The 21,295-nt window shown below is 46.5% G+C and overlaps 1 protein-coding gene across 1 annotated transcript in view; it reads right to left on the bottom strand.

Annotated features, from left to right (window-relative positions):
• LOC119854956 (class I histocompatibility antigen, F10 alpha chain-like) overlaps nt 1-21,295 on the bottom strand; it is a 404,018-nt gene that overhangs the window by 162,264 nt on the left and 220,459 nt on the right. The window lies entirely within an intron of this gene.

Genomic DNA, 21,295 nt, shown 5'->3' with positions numbered 1-21,295 from the left:
TGTATCAAACACCATGCAGTGGCCTTGCAGATTATTGAAATGGGAACATTTTTAAGGAGAGTCATAGATGTAGATTGTGATCAGGCTGAGTGTGCTGAAATGCTGATGGGGTGAAATGTCAACAGCTTGATACAATCAGACATCAATTTGCAGAATTGCTGGGTAGAAATGACAGAACCCTTAGATCTGTCTGCAATCAAAAGGAATAATCTATTGGATTTGTGAAATAGTTTAGTTTTGTCTGGGTAGAAGGCTGATGCTTTCCTGACATCTAGAGTATGGAGAAAAGTCTCCTGGTTGGAAGTATGCAGTTTCAGAAAGAAAACTGGGCGGTCTATGGTCTGATTCAGGTGAAATTTGAAAGTAACTTTAGGGAGAAAGTTGAGATGTGGCTGGAAAGTCCTAAGCCTTATCGGTGGACTAGATGCCCCAAGCCTTTCTTAAATCTCATGGTTGTGGGATGAGCAAAGAGGGGAAAAAACCTTCAGTAGAAGTATGAAAGGTTATCGGGAGGCCAAGTGAACTTTGATAGAATTGAGGGACAGGCCCGACTTCTTAAGTTGTAGCAGGTACTCCAGAAGGAGAGGAAGTGGGGCAGATTCAGGAGAAGCATTGTGGAGTTTGCACCAGTGGCCGAATCTTGTTCACTTCTGAAGGTAAGTAGCTCTGGAAACTTTTCTACTATTTGACAGCACATGTTGTAGCCCCATGAACCACTGAGGAAGCACATTTTGAGGTGAAGAATGCTCAGGTTGGAGTTCATTAGGCATCTGGCATACTGAGAGAGGAGTTGAGGAGTGGTTGGGAGATCTAACAGAGGATAGAGAGCATGGTGAAATAGGTAAGAGAACTGCCCCAACCACATTGGGGCTATCAGAATTACTCTGATGAATAAAACAGTGGCATTTAAACAATCTTCCTGTCCAAGGAAAGAGGAAGGTATCCACCTGAGAACTGCAACCTAAGCTCTCGCACAAGCAAAATATGTGGCACTTTTTACTTAAAATTGTTTTGAAAAGTCTACTTCTGGAAACCCCCAAGACCAAAGGATTCCAAGGAGAACACAAGAATCCAATTCCCACACGTATTTCTGGGGAGAAGCACCTGCTGAATGTGTCGGCTGTGACATACTGTATGCCAGGCAGATGCATTGCTGAGATCCTTATGTGACTTTTTATGCACCAGTTCCACAACTTTATTGCCTCAGTGCAGAGGGAAGAGGATCTTGTCCTTCCTTGCTGATTGATATAAAACATGCAGGTCAAGTTGTCTGTCATAATTTTGATAGACTTGTATCTGATGAAAGGGAGGAAATGAATATAGGCATTCTGACTGCTCTGAGCTCCAATAGGTTGATATGGAGGGAGGTCTCTTGAGGCGACCATCTGCCTTGAGTTGTCAGGGAGCCAAGGTACACCCCCCCCAACCCAACAGAGATGCATCTGTGGTCACAGTCACCATCAGCCTTGGTTGGAAGAAGGGGACCCCTGCACCTGCATTACAATGAATTGTCCACCAGTCTAGCTAATGCTTCACCCTCTCAGGAACCAATACTGGCTTGTCTAGACTGTGTTTGTTTCATGCATAAACCATTCTGAGTCACCCGTGGCAACAGCAGAGGTGTAATTTCACATGCTCCATCATGAAAGTGCAAACAGTCATGTGATTCAGCAGTTGAATTCAATTTCTGGCTGAGGTCTGGGGCCTGTCTTGAATTGTTTTGATGAGGCTCTATGACGTCCAGAGCCTGGTCCAGGGGAAAAGCTGCTATAGATGTCCAGGAATCCAGACACACCCCTGTGAATTTGTATATTCTGAGCAGGTGTTAGTGTGGAGTTTTCTACATTCAGCTGGAAGCCCAGGTCCAAGATGACAGAAAGTGCCATCCTTGTGGTGGACAACACTTCTTCATAGGATCGACCCTTGAATAGCTAGTTGTCAAGATACGGGAATACCACTATAGCCTGGTGGCACAGATAAGAAACCGCTATTGCCAGAACCTTTGAGAATACTCTCGGATTCTAGGAGTGGCCAAAAGGGAGCACTTGATACTGGAAACGATCCTGGCCTACCACAAAATGAAGGAATCTCTTGTGAGATGGGTGCATAACCATATTGAAGCATGAATCCTGAGTTCAAAAACCAATTCCCAGAGTCTAGAGAAGGAATTAGAGCTGCAAGGGTCACCATCGTGAATTTCTGGTATTTCACAAACCTGCTTAGGAGACTTAGATCTTGCATTGGTCTCTACCCTCCTTTTCTTATATGGGATGAGGAAATAGTTGTAATAGAAACCCTTTCCCCTGTACTGAGCAGGTACTAGTTCTATTGCTCCTAAACAAAGAAGGGTGTTTACTTCCTGCCTTAACAGGGGCTCATGAGAAGGGTCCCTGAAGAGGGAAAGGGAAGCTGGGTGAGGCAGAGGGAGGGAGGTAAAGTGGATGGGGTAGTCCAATGATTTTACTTCTGGCACCTATTTGTCCAAGGCAATATAGAATCATAGAATATCAGGATTGGAAGAGACTTCAGGATGGCATCTTGTCCAAACCCCTGCTCGAAGCAGGACCAACCCCAACTAAATCATCCCAGCCAGGGCTTCGTCAAGCCGGGCCTTAAAAACCTCTCAGGAGGGAGATTCCACCACCTCCCTATGTAACCCATTCCAGTGCTTCACCACCCTCCTAGTGAACCTAGATTTCCCGCATTGCAACTTGAGACCATTGCTCCTTGTTCTGTCTTCTGCCACAACTGAGAATAGCCTAACTTCATCTTCTTTGGAACCCCCCTTCAGGTAGTTGGAGGCTGCTCTCAAATCTCCCCTCACTCTTCTCTTCTGCAGACTAAATATGCCCAGTTCCCTCAGCCTCTCCTCATAAAACGTATGCCCCAGCCCCCTAATCATTTTCGTTGCCCTCTGCTGGATTCTCTCCATTTTGTCCACATCTTTTCTGCAGTGGGGGGACCAAAACTGGATGCAATACTCCAGGTGTGGCCTCACCAGTGCCGAATAGAGGGGAAGAATCACTTCCCTCGATCTGCTGACAATGCTCCTACTGATACAGCACAATATGTGTTGGCCTTCTTGGCAACAAGGGCACACTGCTGACTCATATTCAGCTTCTCATGCACTGTCATCCCCAGGTCCTTTTCTGCAGAACTGCTGCTTAGCTAATCGGTCCCCAGCCTGTAGCGGTGCATGGGATTCTTCCGTCCTAAGTGCCGGACTCTGCACTTGTCCTTGTTGAACCTCATCAGATTTCTTTTGGGCCAATTCTCCAATTTGTCTAGGTCCCTCTGGACCCTACCCCTACCCTCCAGCATATCTACCTCTCCCCCAAGCTTAGTGTCGTCTGCAGACTTGCTGAGGGTGCAATCCATTCCATTATTGAGATCATTAATAAAGATGTTGAACAAAACCGGCCCCAGGACCAACCCCTGGGGCACTCCCTTGGGGGGAGGGATAGCTCAGTGCTTTGAGCATTGGCCTGCTAAACCCAGGGTTGTGAGTTCAATCCTTGAGGGGGCCATTTAAGGATCTGGGGCAAAAATTGGGGATTGGTCCTGCTTTGAGCGGGGGGTTGGACTAGATGACCTCCTGAGGTCATAGAATCATAGAATATCAGGGTTGGAAGGGACCCCAGAAGGTCATCTAGTCCAACCCCCTGCTCAAAGCAGGACCAAGTCCCAGTTAAATCATCCTAGCCAGGGCTTTGTCAAGCCTGACCTTAAAAACCTCTAAGGAAGGAGATTCTACCACCTCCCTAGGTAACGCATTCCAGTGTTTCACCACCCTCTTAGTGAAAAAGTTTTTCCTAATATCCAATCTAAACCTCCCCATTGCAACTTGAGACCATTACTCCTCGTTCTGTCATCTGCTACCATTGAGAACAGTCTAGAGCCATCCTCTTTGAAACCCCCTTTCAGGTAGTTGAAAGCAGCTATCAAATCCCCCCTCATTCTTCTCTTCTGCAGACTAAACAATCCCAGCTCCCTCAGCCTCTCCTCATAAGTCATGTGCTCTAGACCCCTAATCATTTTTGTTGCCCTTCGCTGTACTCTTTCCAATTTATCCACATCCTTCTTGTAGTGTGGGGCCCAAAACTGGACACAGTACTCCAGATGAGACCTCACCAGTGTCGAATAGAGGGGAACGATCACGTCCCTCGATCTGCTCGCTATGCCCCTACTTATACATCCCAAAATGCCATTGGCCTTCTTGGCAACAAGGGCACACTGCTGACTCATATCCAGCTTCTCGTCCACTGTCACCCCTAGGTCCTTTTCCGCAGAACTGCTGCCGAGCCATTCGGTCCCTAGTCTGTAGCGGTGCATTGGATTCTTCCATCCTAAGTGCAGGACCCTGCACTTATCCTTATTGAACCTCATTAGATTTCTTTTGGCCCAATCTTCCAATTTGTCTAGGTCCTTCTGTATCCTATCCCTCCCCTCCAGCGTATCTACCACTCCTCCCAGTTTAGTATCATCCGCAAATTTGCTGAGAGTGCAATCCACACCATCCTCCAGATCATTTATGAAGATATTGAACAAAACGGGCCCCAGGACCGACCCCTGGGGCACTCCACTTGACACCGGCTGCCAACTAGACATGGAGCCATTGATCACTACCCGTTGAGCCCGACAATCTAGCCAGCTTTCTACCCACCTTATAGTGCATTCATCCAGCCCATACTTCCTTAACTTGCTGACAAGAATGCTGTGGGAGACCGTGTCAAAAGCTTTGCTAAAGTCAAGAAACAATACATCCACTGCTTTCCCTTCATCCACAGAACCAGTAATCTCATCATAAAAGGCGATTAGATTAGTCAGGCATGACCTTCCCTTGGTGAATCCATGCTGACTGTTCCTGATCACTTTCCTCTCCTCTAAGTGCTTCAGGATTGATTCTTTGAGGACCTGCTCCATGATTTTTCCAGGGACTGAGGTGAGGCTGACCGGCCTGTAGTTCCCAGGATCCTCCTTCTTCCCTTTTTTAAAGATGGGCACTACATTAGCCTTTTTCCAGTCATCCGGGACTTCCCCCGTTCGCCACGAGTTTTCAAAGATAATGGCCAAGGGCTCTGCAATCACAGCCGCCAATTCCCTCAGCACTCTCGGATGCAATTCGTCCGGCCCCATGGACTTGTGCACGTCCAGCTTTTCTAAATAGTCCCTAACCACCTCTATCTCTACAGAGGGCTGGCCATCTCTTCCCCATTTTGTGATGCCCAGCACAGCAGTCTGGGAGCTGACCTTGTTAGTGAAAACAGAGGCAAAAAAAGCATTGAGTACATTAGCTTTTTCCACATCCTCTGTCACTAGCTTGCCTCCCTCATTCAGTAAGGGGCCCACACTTTCCTTGGCTTTCTTCTTGTTGCCAACATACCTGAAGAAACCCTTCTTGTTACTCTTGACATCTCTTGCTAGCTGCAGCTCCAGGTGCGATTTGGCCCTCCTGATATCTTTCCTACATGCCCGAGCAATATTTTTATACTCTTCCCTGGTCATATGTCCAACCTTCCACTTCTTGTAAGCTTCTTTTTTATGTTTAAGATCCGCTAAGATTTCACCATTAAGCCAAGCTGGTCGCCTGCCATATTTACTATTCTTTCGACTCATCGGGATGGTTTGTCCCTGTAACCTCAACAGGGATTCCTTGAAATACAGCCAGCTCTCCTGGACTCCCTTCCCTTTCATGTTAGTCCCCCAGGGGATCCTGGCCATCTGTTCCCTGAGGGAGTCAAAGTCTGCTTTCCTGAAGTCCAGGGTCCGTATCCTGCTGCTTACCTTTCTTCCCTGCGTCAGGATCCTGAACTCAACCAACTCATGGTCACTGCCTCCCAGATTCCCATCCACTTTTGCTTCCCCCACTAATTCTACCCAGTTTGTGAGCAGCAGGTCAAGAAAAGCGCTCCCCCTAGTTGGCTCCCCTAGCACTTGCACCAGGAAATTTTCCCCTACGCTTTCCAAAAACTTCCTGGATTGTCTATGCACCGCTGTATTGCTCTCCCAGCAGATATCAGGAAAATTAAAGTCACCCATGAGAATCAGGGCATGCGATCTAGTAGCTTCCGTGAGTTGCCGGAAGAAAGCCTCATCCACCTCATCCCCCTGGTCCGGTGGTCTATAGCAGACTCCCACCATGACATCACTCTTGTTGCACACACTTCTAAACTTAATCCAGAGACACTCAGGTTTTTCCACAGTTTCGTACCGGAGCTCTGAGCAGTCATACTGCTCCCTTACATACAGTGCTACTCCCCCACCTTTTCTGCCCTGCCTGTCCTTCCTGAACAGTTTATAACCATCCATGACTGTACTCCAGTCATGTGAGTTATCCCACCAAGTCTCTGTTATTCCAATCACGTCATAATTCCTTGACATCACCAGGACCTCCAGTTCTCCCTGCTTGTTTCCAAGGCTTTGTGCATTTGTATATAAGCACTTGAGATAACCTGTTGATCGCCCCTCATTCCCAGTATGAGGCAGGAGCCCTCCCCTCACAGACCTTCCTGCCTGTGCTTCCTCCCGGTATCCCGCTTTCCCACTTACCTCAGGGCTTTGGTCTCCTTCCCCCGGTGAACCTAGTTTAAAGCCCTCCTCACTAGGTTAGCCAGCCTGCTGGCAAAGATGTTCTTCCCTCTCTTCGTAAGATGGAGCCCGTCTCTGCCCAGCACTCCTCCTTCATGGAACACCATCCCATGGTCAAAGAATCCAAAGCCTTCTCTCCGACACCACCTGCGTAGCCATTCGTTGACCTCCACGATTCGACGGTCCCTACCCAGGCCTTTTCCTTCCACGGGGAGGATGGACGAGAACACCACTTGCGCCTCCAACTCCTTTATCCTTCTTCCCAGAGCCACGTAGTCCGCAGTGATCCGCTCAAGGTCATTCTTGGCAGTATCATTGGTGCCCACGTGGAGAAGCAGGAAGGGGTAGCGATCCGAGGGCTTGATGAGTCTCGGCAGTCTCTCCGTCACATCACGAATCTTAGCCCCTGGCAAGCAGCAGACTTCTCGGTTTTCCCGGTCAGGGCGGCAGATAGATGACTCAGTCCCCCGGAGGTCCCTTCCAACCCTGATATTCTATGATTCTTTGATACCGGCTGCCAACTAGACATTGAGCCATTGATCACTACCCATTGAGCCCGACAATCTAGCCAGCTTTCTATACTCCTTATAGTCCATTTATCCAATCCATACTTCTTTAACTTGCTGGCAAGAATACTGTGGAAGAGTGTATCAAAAGCTTTACTAAAGTCAATACATATCACATCCACCGCTTTCCCCACATCCACAGAGCCAGTTATCTCATCATAGAAGGTAATCAGGTTGGTCAGGCATAACTTGCGCTTGGTTGACTGTTCCTGATCAACTTCCTCTCCTCCAAGTGCTTTAAAATGGATTCCTTGAGGACGTACTCCATGATTTTTCCAGGGACTGAGGTGAGGCTGAACGTTCTGTAGTTCCCCGGGTTTTCTTTCTTCCCTTTTTAAAATATGGGCACTAAATTTGCCTTTTTCCAATCATCCGGGACTTCCCCCGATCACCATGAGTTTTCACAGATAATAGCCAATGGCTCTGCAATCACATCATCCAACTCCCTCAGCACCCTCGGATGCATTAGATCTGGACCCATGGACTTCTGCATGTCCAGCTTTTCAGAGAATTTTCAGGAATCCAGAGAATTGAGTGGGGTGGGATCTCTGAGCCATTTGCAATTGACTGAATCTCCATTTGTTTGCAGGAGCGCAGATGTCCAACGAACATAATGTGGCCCTGGAATCTTTAAGGGTATGCAACAACTTATCAGTGTTCTCTGCAAATAATTGCCATCTGTCAAAAGGAAGATCCTCAACCAAATTCTGAACTTCCCCGGGGAAACCAGACATTGCAGCCAGGAAGCCTGGCGCATCACCACCACCATAGAGATGGAACTGGCCACAGTGTCTATGCCATCAGCCACTGCCTGCAAGGATCTTTTTGCCAAAAACTGACCCTCAGCATCAATGGCATGGAATTGTTCTCTTTGATCTGGGGGAAGGCACTCAATAAATGCCCCAAACCTTGTGGAGTTGGTGAAGTTGGATTTGGAAATCAACGCTTGGTAATTTGCAATGCAGAATTGCAGTGTAGCCAAGGAGTTGTCCTTCCTTCCGAGGAGGTCCAGACACTTTTGGTCTCTGTTGTATGGGGTGGATTTGTAACGTTGTTGTTTTCCCTACTTATTCATCACATCAATGAACAAAGAGTTTAGGGGCGGGTGGGAGAAGAAGAATTCAGAGTCCTTGGAGGGGACATTGTATTTTTGTCAGCCCTTCTACAAGTGGGTGTCACCATACTCGGAATTTGTCAGACGGTTCTAGCAGGTTCCAGTAGAGCCTTGTTAATGGGGAGGTTGATTCTAGATGTCATCACAGAGTACAGAATATCCAGCAGCTTGTATTGTGGTTTCCTGACTTCACTAAATGATACCTGCAAAGAGTCTGCCACCTGCTTAATGAGGGCCTGGAACTGGCAAAAATCATCAGCTATAGATGGAAGCAGGGAGGCATCAGGGATTCATTTGGTGAGGAGGATGAAATGGTGGTCTGAGGTTTGGGTTATTTATCCACCCTGGTCTCCTGCTCCTCAGAAGTTTCCTTCTGCTGCTGGGGAGGGGAAGCTTGGGTCTCCCTGTCATCCTGGGTGCGTACTGCCCCCCCCCACACACACACACGAGAGGAGGGACAGTATGCATGCAGCAAGTGACAGTGGAGGGGGTGAGTGGGGCTGGGGGTAGAAAAGGGTGGGGGCAGGGTTTGGGGAGGGGCTGTGAGGGGGCCTGTGGTGGAGTAGGAGTGGAGCATGGGCGGGACTGTGGGCAGAAGAGGTGGGGTGAGGAGCTAGCCTCCCTGAGAGGAAGCTTCATCCACTGCCCATGCTCCCAGTCCTATGATTCTCTTCTGAGCAGAGTGTAGCTGTGCAAATATTGTGCAGGTGCTAATACCTTGAGTAACACCATGGCCAATAGGCTGATGCAGATTCACTCCTGTCGGGAACTTGAAGGCATCCCAAACAAAGAGTGCGAGAAAGGGCCCCGGCATAGAGAGCTGCCTCAACGGTGTCAGTCCCTCAGAGACTGGAGCTAACTGACTCCAGCAATTGAATCTTGGAGACTAACGCCGAAGGCCAGAAGCTCTGAGATAAGGGCAGCTGAAATCCAGTATCTCTAAAGATGGGCTTTTATTCTTTGACTTTCTCTTCAGTGTCTAGTGTTCCTGGCCTCCTTAGGCTGCTGTGATGACTCTCCCATAGGTGAGTCATAAAGGTGTGTGAAGCATTTGGAGCTTCGTGTAATCATCTATGAATATTTAAGGTCCTTTGGTTTTGGTTTTTCTGATTTTTACTGAAAATTTCCCAGGTTTTACAAAAGCTATTATTGGGTTTTTACTGATTTTTACCCAATTTTTGGACCACCCAAGTAGATGAAAATACAGATTATGTTAAGAAAAGCCAATATATTGCATTCGATAAATGTGTTTATGTTAATAACAAATTAGCCTAAATGTAAAGGTGAGTCTGTGTGTAAAAGTAAGGCAATGTAGTGGAAGATACATACACATATACGCATACATGTGCATTTTTGTTTGTTATGCAGCTGCCTACTTTGAGCTCCTATTCAAGAAAGCCCTGAGAACATGTTTCAGTCAATCCCTAGTCAGAAAATTCCCTAATTTAAATCAATGGGAGTTGAGCACCTAAATGCCCTTTGTTCCTTTGAAAATCCTTCCCTTCAAAGCATTCCAAACTGAAAAAGTTAAGTTTAATATTAGAAAAACAAACTCGAGAAGAATGTGTTACATAAATATTAAACCACTAAATGTCTGAAATTTCAGCTAAATTTCTTATCCCCTCCTTCTCCCAGCTAGTATAATCTTGTCCCCTAAAGTGAACACATATGAGTGTGTTATAAATATTACAAGTAAACAACATTCTCACAACATGTAATACACAAACACAGCTGCTTTCACCAGAACCCCAACCACATTACCCAACAAGAAGCAAGATAAATAAATATCAACTAAATTGTATGTATGTAATCTCGAACTGCATTCTGACTACCAAAGAAATAAGGATGAACATTATTTTGACAGAATCAATAAGTTTCATCAGAAAATGCCAAGCTGCTGTTTTGTCAAATCTACTACAAATTCCATGAAATCTTCAGTGAGACAGAGCACAGGACTGTCCCTTCCCAAAAGGTGCTGCAAGATGCTGAGCGAGGCGGGATGAAGAGAATAATCATATGCCTTTTGAGGTATCATTTGAAAACTCATAATTTTCTGTCATTATTGTCCTGATAAAATGTGTGGGGCAACATTGTATACAAAGTTATCAGATTCCACTGTGTGGTGTTCTTAACACATGTTCCACACTGAGGTTGACAAACAGGTGTCTCAAATGAAGGCATGTGTGCTCCTGTTTATTTGCACAAAAGCAGTAGACAGAGTCATCAAGCAGGAAGTGTAGACAAAGAAACCTCAAACAGGTGAGGGAAAGCAGCAGGAAACAAAGATTGCTATAGATTCTCTGTCACCTGAATCTCATCTGGAAACATTTTCCCAGAGGGGGACTGACACTATAAAAATAAGGAACAAACACCCCAAGGCACCCCCACTCCCCTCATCCATCAATTCACTGCAAGAGAAGGGTCAAAAGAAGCAGCCATTAAACAAAAGAAGGGGTCCTGGCCTAAGAAGTTTGGCCAGTAAGACTGTTGAGATCACGTGGTGAGAGAAACTTTGCTTTGAATGTAACACAGTTTATTAAGTTAGGCATTAGTTGTGTTTTATCTTTAGTTTTCTTGTAACCATTTCTGACTTGTATACCTCATTACTTATATTCACTTAAAATATCTTTCTTGGAAGTTAATAAATTTGTTTTATTGTTATTTCTAATCTAATATGTTTAAATTGAAGTATCTGGGAAACTCCATTTGGGGTAATGCGCATATTATTTCTATCGAAGAATTTTTGACCTTTTTATGCATTTGCCTTGTCCAGGAGAGGGCTGGGCAGTACAGAACAGACATTTCTGCGGAAACATCTAGGACTGGGGTGTGTTGTGGTCATCCTGCAATATAACTTTGCAGCACACACAGAGACGTAGCTGGGAGGGACTTGCATGCTGGAGACTGGTTGTGAGCAGTCCAGGCTGGAGGCTACAGCAGCAAAGCAGTGAAAAGAGCACCCCAGGTTAGAGGGCAGGGGTGACACAGCTACTCACTAACACATTGATATAAAACGTGCAGGCCACTGTGTGTGTCATGACCTTGATAGTCTTACAAGCCCTAGCTAAGGCAGGAAGTAAACATCCTTCTTCGTTTAGGAGAAAGAGAACCAATACCTGCTCAATACAGGCGAAGGTGCTTCTATTTGAAGTATTGCCTCATGCCAAAAAAGAACAGAGGATGGAGACAAATTCAAGATCTAAGACTCCTAAAAAGGTTTGTGATACACCAGCAATACAAGATAGTGACACTGACAGCTACAATTTCTTCTCTAGACTCAGAGGATTGGTTTTTGGCCCTCGACTTCCAGGACATGTGGTTACATATAGCCATGCACCCGTCTCACAAGAGATTCCTCTGTTTTGATGTAGGCCAGGATAATTTCCAGTATCAAGTGCTCTGTTCAGCCTCTCCTCAGCTCCGAGATTATTCTCAAAGGTTCTGTCAGTAGTGGCTGCTTACCTCCCCTGCCAGGCTACAGTGGTATTCCTGTACCTTGACGATTGGCTATTCAAGGGTCAATCTTACAAAGAAGTTTTGCTCGCTAAAAAGATAGGGCTTTCTCTGTTCTTGGACCTGGACCTCCAGCTGAATGTAGAAAACTCTACACTAATACCTGCTTAGAATATACAAATTCACAGGGGTGTGTCTGGATTCCCAAACATCCAGGGCAGCTTTTCCCCTGGACAGGCTCCAGGCCTCATAGAGCCTCATCAAAACAATGCAAGACAGGCCCCAGACCTCAGCCAGAAACTGCCTTCAACTGCTAGGTCACATGACCCCTTGCACTTTCATGATGAAGCATGTAAAATTGCACGTCCACTGTTTCCAGGGGTGGGTTAGAACAGGGGTTCTCAACCTAGATCCACAACTCGTTCAGGGTAAGACCCTGATGGGCCACGAGATGCTTTGTTTACCTGAGTGTCCACAGGTACAGCCACTTGCAGCTCCCAGTGGCCACAGTTCGCTGTTCCCGGCCAATGGAAGCTGTGGGAAGTGGTGGCCTGGCCCGCATCATGTCAGGGGCTTACCCTGAACGAGCCACGGACCGAGGTTGAGAACCCCTGGGTTACAATACTTTACTCACCAAACAGACACAGTCTATACAGGCAGGTATTGGTTTCCCAGAGGCTGAAGTGTTCCCTACACTGGTGGGAAAGATTCAACGTAACATGGGGTGGGACTCCCCTTTCTCCAACCAGTGCTGATGGTGATTGTGACCACAGTGCCATATCTATTGGATTGTGGGGTGTACCTTGGCAGATGGCCACCTCAAGAGACCTCCCTCCATATCAACCTATTGAAAAGAGGCATTTCTGACTATTCTGAACTCCATTTCCTCTCTCTCATCAGGTACAAGCCTATCAAGGGATGAGGAAGGAGGGTGAGGCACAGGGAGGGAGGTAAAGTGGATGGTGTAGCCCGATAATATTACTTCCTGCACCTACTTGTCTGAAGTGATACACCATCATGCATGTTGGAAATGGGAAAGTCGGTTCCCAAATGGGGGCAGGTGAGCAAAACGCTATAGCTGACAGGCTAATAAAGGATGGGAAATCGGGTCCTCAACAGTCTCATCAACACTGGAGCTTTGATGATGATGCCTGTTGCAGACCCACATTAGGTGGGTTAGAGGGCCTCTTCCTCTGGAACCTGTGTCTTTTTCTGGGGAGTTCCATGCGTCTCTGGAATCCAGAAAACTGAATGGGGTGGGATCTCTGAGCCATTTGTGATCTACTGAATCTCCATTTGTTTACAGGAGTATAGATTCCTAACGACCATAATGTGGCCCTATAGTCTTTAAGAGTAAACAACATGTCATCATTGTTCTCTGTAAACAACTACCATCTGTCAAACAGAAGATTTTCAAATTCTGAACTTCCCTGGGAACGCAAAACAATTGCAGCCAGGAAACCTGGTGCAACACCACCGCCATAGGGATGAAACAGGCTGAAGTGGTAGCTGCATCAAGTGCTGTCTGGAAAGATGTTCTTGCCAACAACTGACCCTCAGCAACAATGGCCTGGAATTTTCCCCCACTTTTTCATTTTTGGAATACACACCGATAAATTCCCAGGACTGAAAATGAGAGGCTTTGTGAACATTATGTCCTGGCCAGGTCACTACTGATATTTACTGTATGATGATATTGATTTAGCGTAGTAACAGTTTTATCAGGAAATCCGTCAGGAAGAGGAAGGAAGATTCGAAAGCTGGCGGGATTCTAGACAGAGGCATCAAGGAGGACACCCAGCATGTAGGCAGCAACTACAAGGGCAGCCAGATGCAACCAGAGTGAGTTCCTCAGACCATCAGAGCCTGGATGAGAAAAGCTGCAGCTCAGAAGAGAGATGCTGCAGAGAGCACGCCAAGGGCTTGATGAGAAGGAGCAGGAGAAAGTGGAATGTAAGCGGGAACACTAGCACAAGCAGGATGAAGGGAGAGCAGCAGGGACTAGAAATGAATAGGATCTATCAGTGGCACACTGATCCAGGAGATGGGGTCAGGCATCTAATGCCTAATGTCTTAGATGGCAGATACTCTGCATTGTTACCTCCCCATAGGGATGGCATAGATGTACTTTTAAATGCTTTGAGATGAGATGTGAATTGAACTGGCTGACAACCAATGCTCCAGGGAGGGCTCAGATGAGGAAATGGGTGACTGGCTGGGGAGTTACAACTGTTGAAAAACCTTATGAACTCCTGGGTCTGTAGCAGGTCTATAAGCTCTGCCCCCTTGACCTGAAATCTTGGTTCCCAGACAGATCTGCATGGTCTGGGCACAGCAGGCCAAGGAGCAGATGCATGAGCAGCTCGCCAGGCTGAGGGCAATAGGCCTGCTCTGCAATACTTGCAGGAGATCACTGGAGGGAGGGGGTGTGTGGTGTGGTGGTTGGGAGGGTGAGACAGGACAGGGCTCTGCTGCCAGTTACCTGCCAGTGACCCCCCAGTGTCTCTGTCATGCAGCCACCAGCACTGCTCTGATGTCAGGAGATGTAGAGGAGATCCGATCCTGGAGGAAGAGCAGCTGGCTCGGGCTCAACCCAGGCAAGATCACAGTGATGCTGGCAGGAAGGGGAAGCACTTGGAAGAACTGGCTGGGACACAGCCTCCAATTCCAGCTCACAGCCCCATTCAGCAAAATGGAGCAAGAGCTGGCTGCCTCCCCGGGAAACTCATTCTCCCAGGTAGGCTGGTAACCGAGCAAGTGGAGTGCGATCAGCGGATGGGGCTTGGAAGCTGATGGGGAGGCAGGGAGTGTCACCTGCCAGGAGGTGATGGGAAGTCTATTAAAGGGAAGTTCTCTCAGTGGTCTTCTAAAAGACCAGACACAGAAGGCAAGGCTGTAAAGGAGGAGGGGGAGGAGGAGAAGGAGGAAAGATCTTTAGAGGACACTGACCAATTCCCAAGAACTCAAGAGTGGGGAGGAAACGGAGGCAGGAAATGGCCTGCAGGTATTTCTTATTTTGCCTGCATCTCTATTGTGACGTAATACTCCATATGCTTTATGAAAATATGCATATGATACGAATGTCATAACTGAGATATGCTTTATGCAAGATGGTTCATGTGCAATATCATTGGAAAGGTTATGATTTACTGAATATGGTTATCCCATTTGTATACATGTATCATTTTTGTAGATGAAGTTAGGAATATTGACCCGTGTATCTGTATTTCGTATTTGCTGCTTTGTGTCACTCCCACTGCTGACACTTCTAGCACAGCAATGAAAAAGCCAGACCGGACGGATGGCCCATCAGCGAGGACAATGGACTGTGAACAGGCTTGGCCTTCCTGAGGCCATTCCAGACTGCTACTGACTCATGGCTGATAGACTCAGGTGATAGAGTACCCTGATACTAACCGACTCCCTGGTCTGCTGAACTGTTCCCCAGGGGGGTGGGGGAATCAAACAAAGGTTTCCCGCCTTATGGAAATTCTATATAAGGCGGGGGAGGAAAACGCTGATCCTCTTCAGCTTGCTTTTACCTCTGCCTCCCTGCCCCAAAGAGGTACTTGAAAGCATCAGCTAAAACAAAAGGACTGTAACTGAAGCGGACGGAGGGGTCAGGGGGGAACTGCTGGGCCCAGGCCAAGAGACACCTGGCCTGTGATGGACTTTACCTGAAGTAATAATTAGGGTGAGAAATTGTTATTTATAACCAGTTGTTAGTGAATCTAGCGTAGATTGTGTGCTTTGTATTATTTTCTTAATAATTTGCTTTATTCTGTTTGCTACCTCTTTGACCACTTAAAATACACCTTTTCATAGTTAATAAGCTTACTTCTGGTTGATAAAATAACCCAGTTTACATCATTTCTAACTGGGGAGGGGGGTGAAAGACTGTGCATACCTTCCTTAGCATTGAGGAAGGAGGCAAACTTCATATCACTTTGGATTTGTTCCCCAAGGGGCGGGGAGGGCGAACATCTGCATGCTGTAGTAAGTCCCTGAAGCTGAGTCCTCCCAGCGCTGATCTCAGTGTCTGTAACGGCCGCTGAGTGTGGCCTTGCTTGTGGGTTTTGCTAGTGCAGGCTGACAAGCCTGTCTCAGCAAGACCAGGTAATAGGGGGCCCAGGCTGGCAGAGAAGGGGGGGCTCAGTGGTGTCCAAACACTTCAGGTGACATTCCATGGGAACCGACCCATCACATCTATATCTCTTCTGCTGCCTAAAACTGTCTTCTACTATCACAAAAAGAAAAGGAGTACTTGTGGCACCTTAGAGACTAACAAATTTATTTGAGCATAAGCTTTCGTGAGCTACAGCTCGCTACAGCTGCTACTCTGAAACCTTCTACTATCACGTGTCCCCAGAGAGTTAAAGTATACCCCAGAATGCCCACTAGGTTGGAGCTCTGGGGCAGGGTGCGCAGATGCATCAGGTGTCTGTGGAGGTTCAACACTGGTCTTGGGATCTAGGGCAGCTGGGCCACTTGGTTCCCACTTCTAAGACAGATGATTGATTCTGGTGGCAAAATGGTGGATCAGGCTCATCATTGGTCTTGTGGGAGAGGAGAGCTTGAGAAGCAACAAAAAGCACCTGGCGCAGAGAGTGAGGCTGAACTAGGGTCCCTGCCATCACAGGGGTGCCAGCAACATGGGAATGGGGAAAGTAGGAACACGTGGGGGTGTCACAAGCCCTTGCAGACAATTGGACACACCTAGCAGGAGGCAGAGAAGCAACAACCACCTGTGGCCTTAAAGCCTCTGGCTTCATCTTTTTCAGTTTGGAAACATGACATTATTGTCTGTTTGCTCTGCTCTGCTCCCTGCTTTCCCTGCTCCCTGCTTCCCCCTGCCTTTCAGAGTCCTAGACTGGACCTGAATTGCTAGTGTATTGAACAAGCCCATTTAAAAAGAAAAGAACATTCCAGGCCTTCCTCATTCATCTTAAAGAGCAAAGAAGAGCACAAGCTGTGTTTGTTTCCCCTTTGATTGTCCCTGGAACACACCCCAGTGGTCCAAGAAACTTACCTTCGTCTGCCTTCTTTTCGGTTGGCACAGTTGCTAGAGGGAGAAAAAGGCAAATTGTGAGCTTTGATTCTACCATGTTTATGGTGATATTCTGACTGTTGAACACAACATGATTTAGTTGGGGTGGGTCCTGCTTTGAGCAGGGGGTTGGACTGGATGAGCTCCTGAGGTCTCTTCCAACTGTAATATACTATGAGCATATGATGCTATGCTGCACTTGTGAAAGAGAGCGACAAATTTACAGTCAGTGGTTTAAAACATAGCTGTCTCAAATATGATGTGTGACCCAGTGGGGTTAAGCGGAGGCAGAGGGGAGTCACTGACTGTGGGGGATGATGCTAGAACTTGGGGTCAGAGAGGTCTGATGTGCTGGGAGAGTTAAGAGGGGGAACATGAGGAGAGGAAGGAGATGTAGGAGTGTTTGCTGGGATGGCGGTGCATGGATCAGAAAGTGTATTCAAAAAGCACATTTAATATGTTTGTTTGTTTTGTTGTTCTTGTTGGAATGTACTTTTCTGCCACGGTTTATCCCTACAGTTGGGCAAAACGTTTTGACTGAAATATTTTTCATTGTAAAATGTGTATTTTGGTCAAACAAAACATTTCATGAATTCATGTCACGTTTCGTGAACTGTTTCAGTCCAGGGGAAAAAAATACTTTTCAAACGTTCCTTTTGACAGTTCCATAAATGAAACATCAATTTTGGGGCTAGAGTCACAAGGGGATTTATGCTCCATTCGCAAAATAGTGCTGATGTCAGACCCTTTATAGACCAACGGTTACTGAATGCACCTCAGATGTGGAGACCCAAGTTTGAATCCAGTTCTTCCCCTTCTCCTGTATAATTGCCCTGAGTATCAGGATATGGGATATTTTGCAAGAGTGACTTCTTAATCTCTCCTGTTGGAACTGTTCAACTTTGTATACATTAAAAGGCAAAAAAAGATCATTAATGCAGAGTTTAAATTTGCCTGGCAACAGCAAGTTCAGCAAACCTCAAACTTCAGAAACCCAGGAGCACAGGGGCAATGCGCCAAAGGGGAAGAGTCAAGGGTGTGCGAGTATATATCTTTATCCTATATTTCCTGGCTTTATGAAGTTTGAGTTTTGCTGAACTCAATGTTTTGGCAGGGCAGAGCTATCGCCGGAAACCCTAACTCTGCATTAGTCACAGGATATAGAAATTGAGGGCTAGAAGGGACCTCAAAAGGTCATCAAGTCCAGGCCCTTGTGCTGAGGGAAGACGGAGTATATCTAGACCATCCTTCACAAGTGTTACTCCAACCATATTGAAAAACCTCTTGTGATGGGGATTCCACAGCCTCCCTTGGAAGCCTGCTCCAGAGCTTAGCTAGCCTGAGAGTTACAATGTTTTTCCTAACATCTAACCTACATCTCCCTTGCTGCAGATTAAGCTCTTTGTTTCTTGTCCTTCCATCAGTGCACGTGGAGAACAAATTCTCCACTATCCTTCTTACCAGATTTGAAGACTGTCATCTGGTCCCTCTTTCAGTTTTCTTTTCTCAAGAGTAAACATGACCAGTTTTTTTAACTTTTACTCATAAGTGAGGTTTTCTAAACCTTTTATCCTTTTGGTTGCTCTCCTCTGCATTCTCTCCAATTTGTCCACATCTTTTCTAAAGTACAGTGCCACAAAGGGTACACAGTCAACTGCGTAGCCAGGTGGAGGGAACAGGGGAGCGATCCAAAAACAAGGTGCCACCCGCTGCGGCGCTTTTACTCACCCAGCTGTGCTCCGGCAACCGGCCCTCACTCGCTCTGGGTGTCTCCGGAGGCACTGAAGGTCCCGCCACCGAGGTTCCGCCAAAGACCCAGAGCGAGTGAGGGTCCCACCACTGAGGTGCCGCCAAAGACCCGGAGCGAGTGAAGGATCCGCCGCCAAGGTGCCACCGAAGACCCGGAGCAAGTGACGGTCCCGCCACCGAAGACCCGGAGCGCCGCCGGGTGAGTAAAAGTGCTGCAGCGGGTGGCCCTTTTTTTTGGGATCGCTCCCCTGTTCCCTCAACGGGGGAAAAATTTAAAAGGCGCCAAGACATTGACAAGGCGCCACATGTGCTCAGTGGGGGAGTGGCCGCTGCCCCACTCCCCCCCAGCTACGCCACTGTACATAGTACTCAGATGAGGCCTCTCCAGTGCCAAGTAGAGTAGGACAGTTTTGTCCCATACCTTACCTACAATGTTCTTGTTAATACACCCCAAAATGATATTATCCTTTTATCAGCTACATCACATTGTTGACTCATATTCAATTTGTGATTCACCATAAACCTCAGATCTTTTTCAGCAGTACGATCACCTAGCCATTTGTTCCCCAGTTTATAGTTGTGCATTTGATTTCTCCTTCATAAGAGGAGGAGAAATCAAATGCGCAACTTTGCTCTTGTCTTTAGTGAATATCATCTTGCTGATTTCAGATGAATTCTTTGGTTCATCAAGGTCCTTTTGAATTGTAATACTGTCCTCCAAAGAGCTTTCAACCTCTTTGCACCAGCTTTGTGTCATCTGCATATTTAATAAGCACACTCTCCACTCCATTATCCATATTATTAATGAAAAAACTGTACCCTACTGGACCTAGGACTGACCCCTGGAGGACCCCACTAGATATGTTCTCCGAGTCTGATAGTAAACCACAAAGTCTTTTGCTATTTCATTTCCTAGTTTTTTACACAGAAAGAGTTGTTAGTGGCCATTTAGAGAGCTGTAGTGCTCACCTATGTTTGCAGCTGATATGCTGTTATGGCTAGGTAATAATCCAAAGACTTTTTATAGTGCTTTTCATCAATCATTCTCAAGGAACTTTACATCATTATACTCATTTTAAAGATGGTAAACTGAGGCAGAGGGATGCAAATGAACTTGCCCAAGGTCACAAACAGGCCAATGGCACAACTAGGATTGGAACAGTCCCTGTCCAGTGGTCTTTCCACTAAGCTCTGTGATCCCTCAGTCTTCATCCCTCGTCTTTCACATATTGTTACAGTGGAATAGGGATAATGATGGTGCTTTGCAATGTTTGCCATGTGTAGTTGCTGACAGGAATGGTGAGAGAAATCTCTACCTAAATGTTGGCAGGTTTATAACATGGTTGTCACAGTTACTTTAAGTCTGTGAGAGAAAATTAGTGTGTCTCTCTGCTTCTCCATGCTCTGCCCATCATTCTCTGCAACATGTACCTCTCCACCAACTTTTCCAGCTCCATCTCCTCTTCCCATCCTATTAAGCCATATGTTGGCCCTGCAGGAGCCTTTCACATGTAAGAAGTTACTCCTTGCTCTCTCCTGCTTCATGCACACCTATCACAGCCAGCAGTTTACTAGAGGGCTGCATGAAACCTTGCTTATGCAGCCCAAAATGAGCACTGAGCTGGGACCATCACTCCCATTACCCAACCCCAGCTGGGCCTCCTGCCTCAGCTTCAGCCAGGTCTCCATAGTCATGCTCTGAGCCCATCCAGTGTGCCCTTACATTGCAGCTTACATTGACCTAACTATGTAAGTCTCTACACTGAAATTTAGCTCCCACTGATGTAACTCCCTCACTACACAGACTTAGTAACTGTACCTCCATGAGAGGCAGAGAGTCCATTTCAATGTAATTAGGTTGACAAAGTGTCAGTATAGAAACTGTGTTGCTTACATTGACTGTGGCTGGCTTTCAACCAGTCCCAAAATGCCCCACACCAATAATTCAATTGGTTCAAGCACTCCTGATGAGGAATCACACTGCTGAAACAAGGAGCAAAATGTAGACATACACAAGCAATGTAATTACTGCGGCGACTGTATGTTGAGGTAAGGTAGGTTGACCTAGTTTTGTAGCATAGACATGCCCTAATAATAGTCAATAGCCCTTCAGTTAGGGCAGTTGCCTAAGAAAAAGGAGAGCAGGGATTCAAAGCTCGGGCATCTGCAGTACTTCTGAGTATGTTAATAACTGGGTTGTTAGTGATCAGAGGGACACCACAATCTCCTCACTTTTTAAAATGATACCTCAAGGCTTGTCTCCATGTGCAAGCCTGCATCTGCACCGATGTAACACTTCAGTGACAACACTACTATGTCGATGGGAGAGCTTCTCCTAATGGTGAATTTAATCCAACTCCCCAAGGGTTACTAGCTATGTCAATGGCAGAGGCTCTCCCGTCAACACAGCGCTGTCTACACTGGGATTAGGTTGGTATAACTACGTCAGTCAGTGTGGATTTTTCACACTCCTGAGAGATGCAGTTACACCAATATGAATTTGTAATGTACATATGCCCTAAGTCACCTGGGAAAGCATGACAACATAGGACTGGAAAGGACCTCCTGGTCATCAAATCCAGTCTCCAGCTATCACAGCCACACATCTTTAAATCTAGCCCTTCATTTTTAAACTTTCTTGGATTTTAATTTTAAAAATGTTTTGAAAAGCCCAAATCACAATTATTTTTTCTGAGTTTCATAACTATCAGCAAACTGAAAAATCAGTTATTTGCACAGCACTTATTATGACTCTCTATCAAACCAATCTGCTTGTGC

Source organism: Dermochelys coriacea, chromosome 4 (genome assembly GCF_009764565.3).
Source record: "Dermochelys coriacea isolate rDerCor1 chromosome 4, rDerCor1.pri.v4, whole genome shotgun sequence".
Lineage (NCBI taxonomy): Eukaryota > Metazoa > Chordata > Testudines > Dermochelyidae > Dermochelys > Dermochelys coriacea.
Note: the sequence above shows the minus strand (reverse complement) of the source record. Positions and strands in the feature narration are given on the sequence as shown.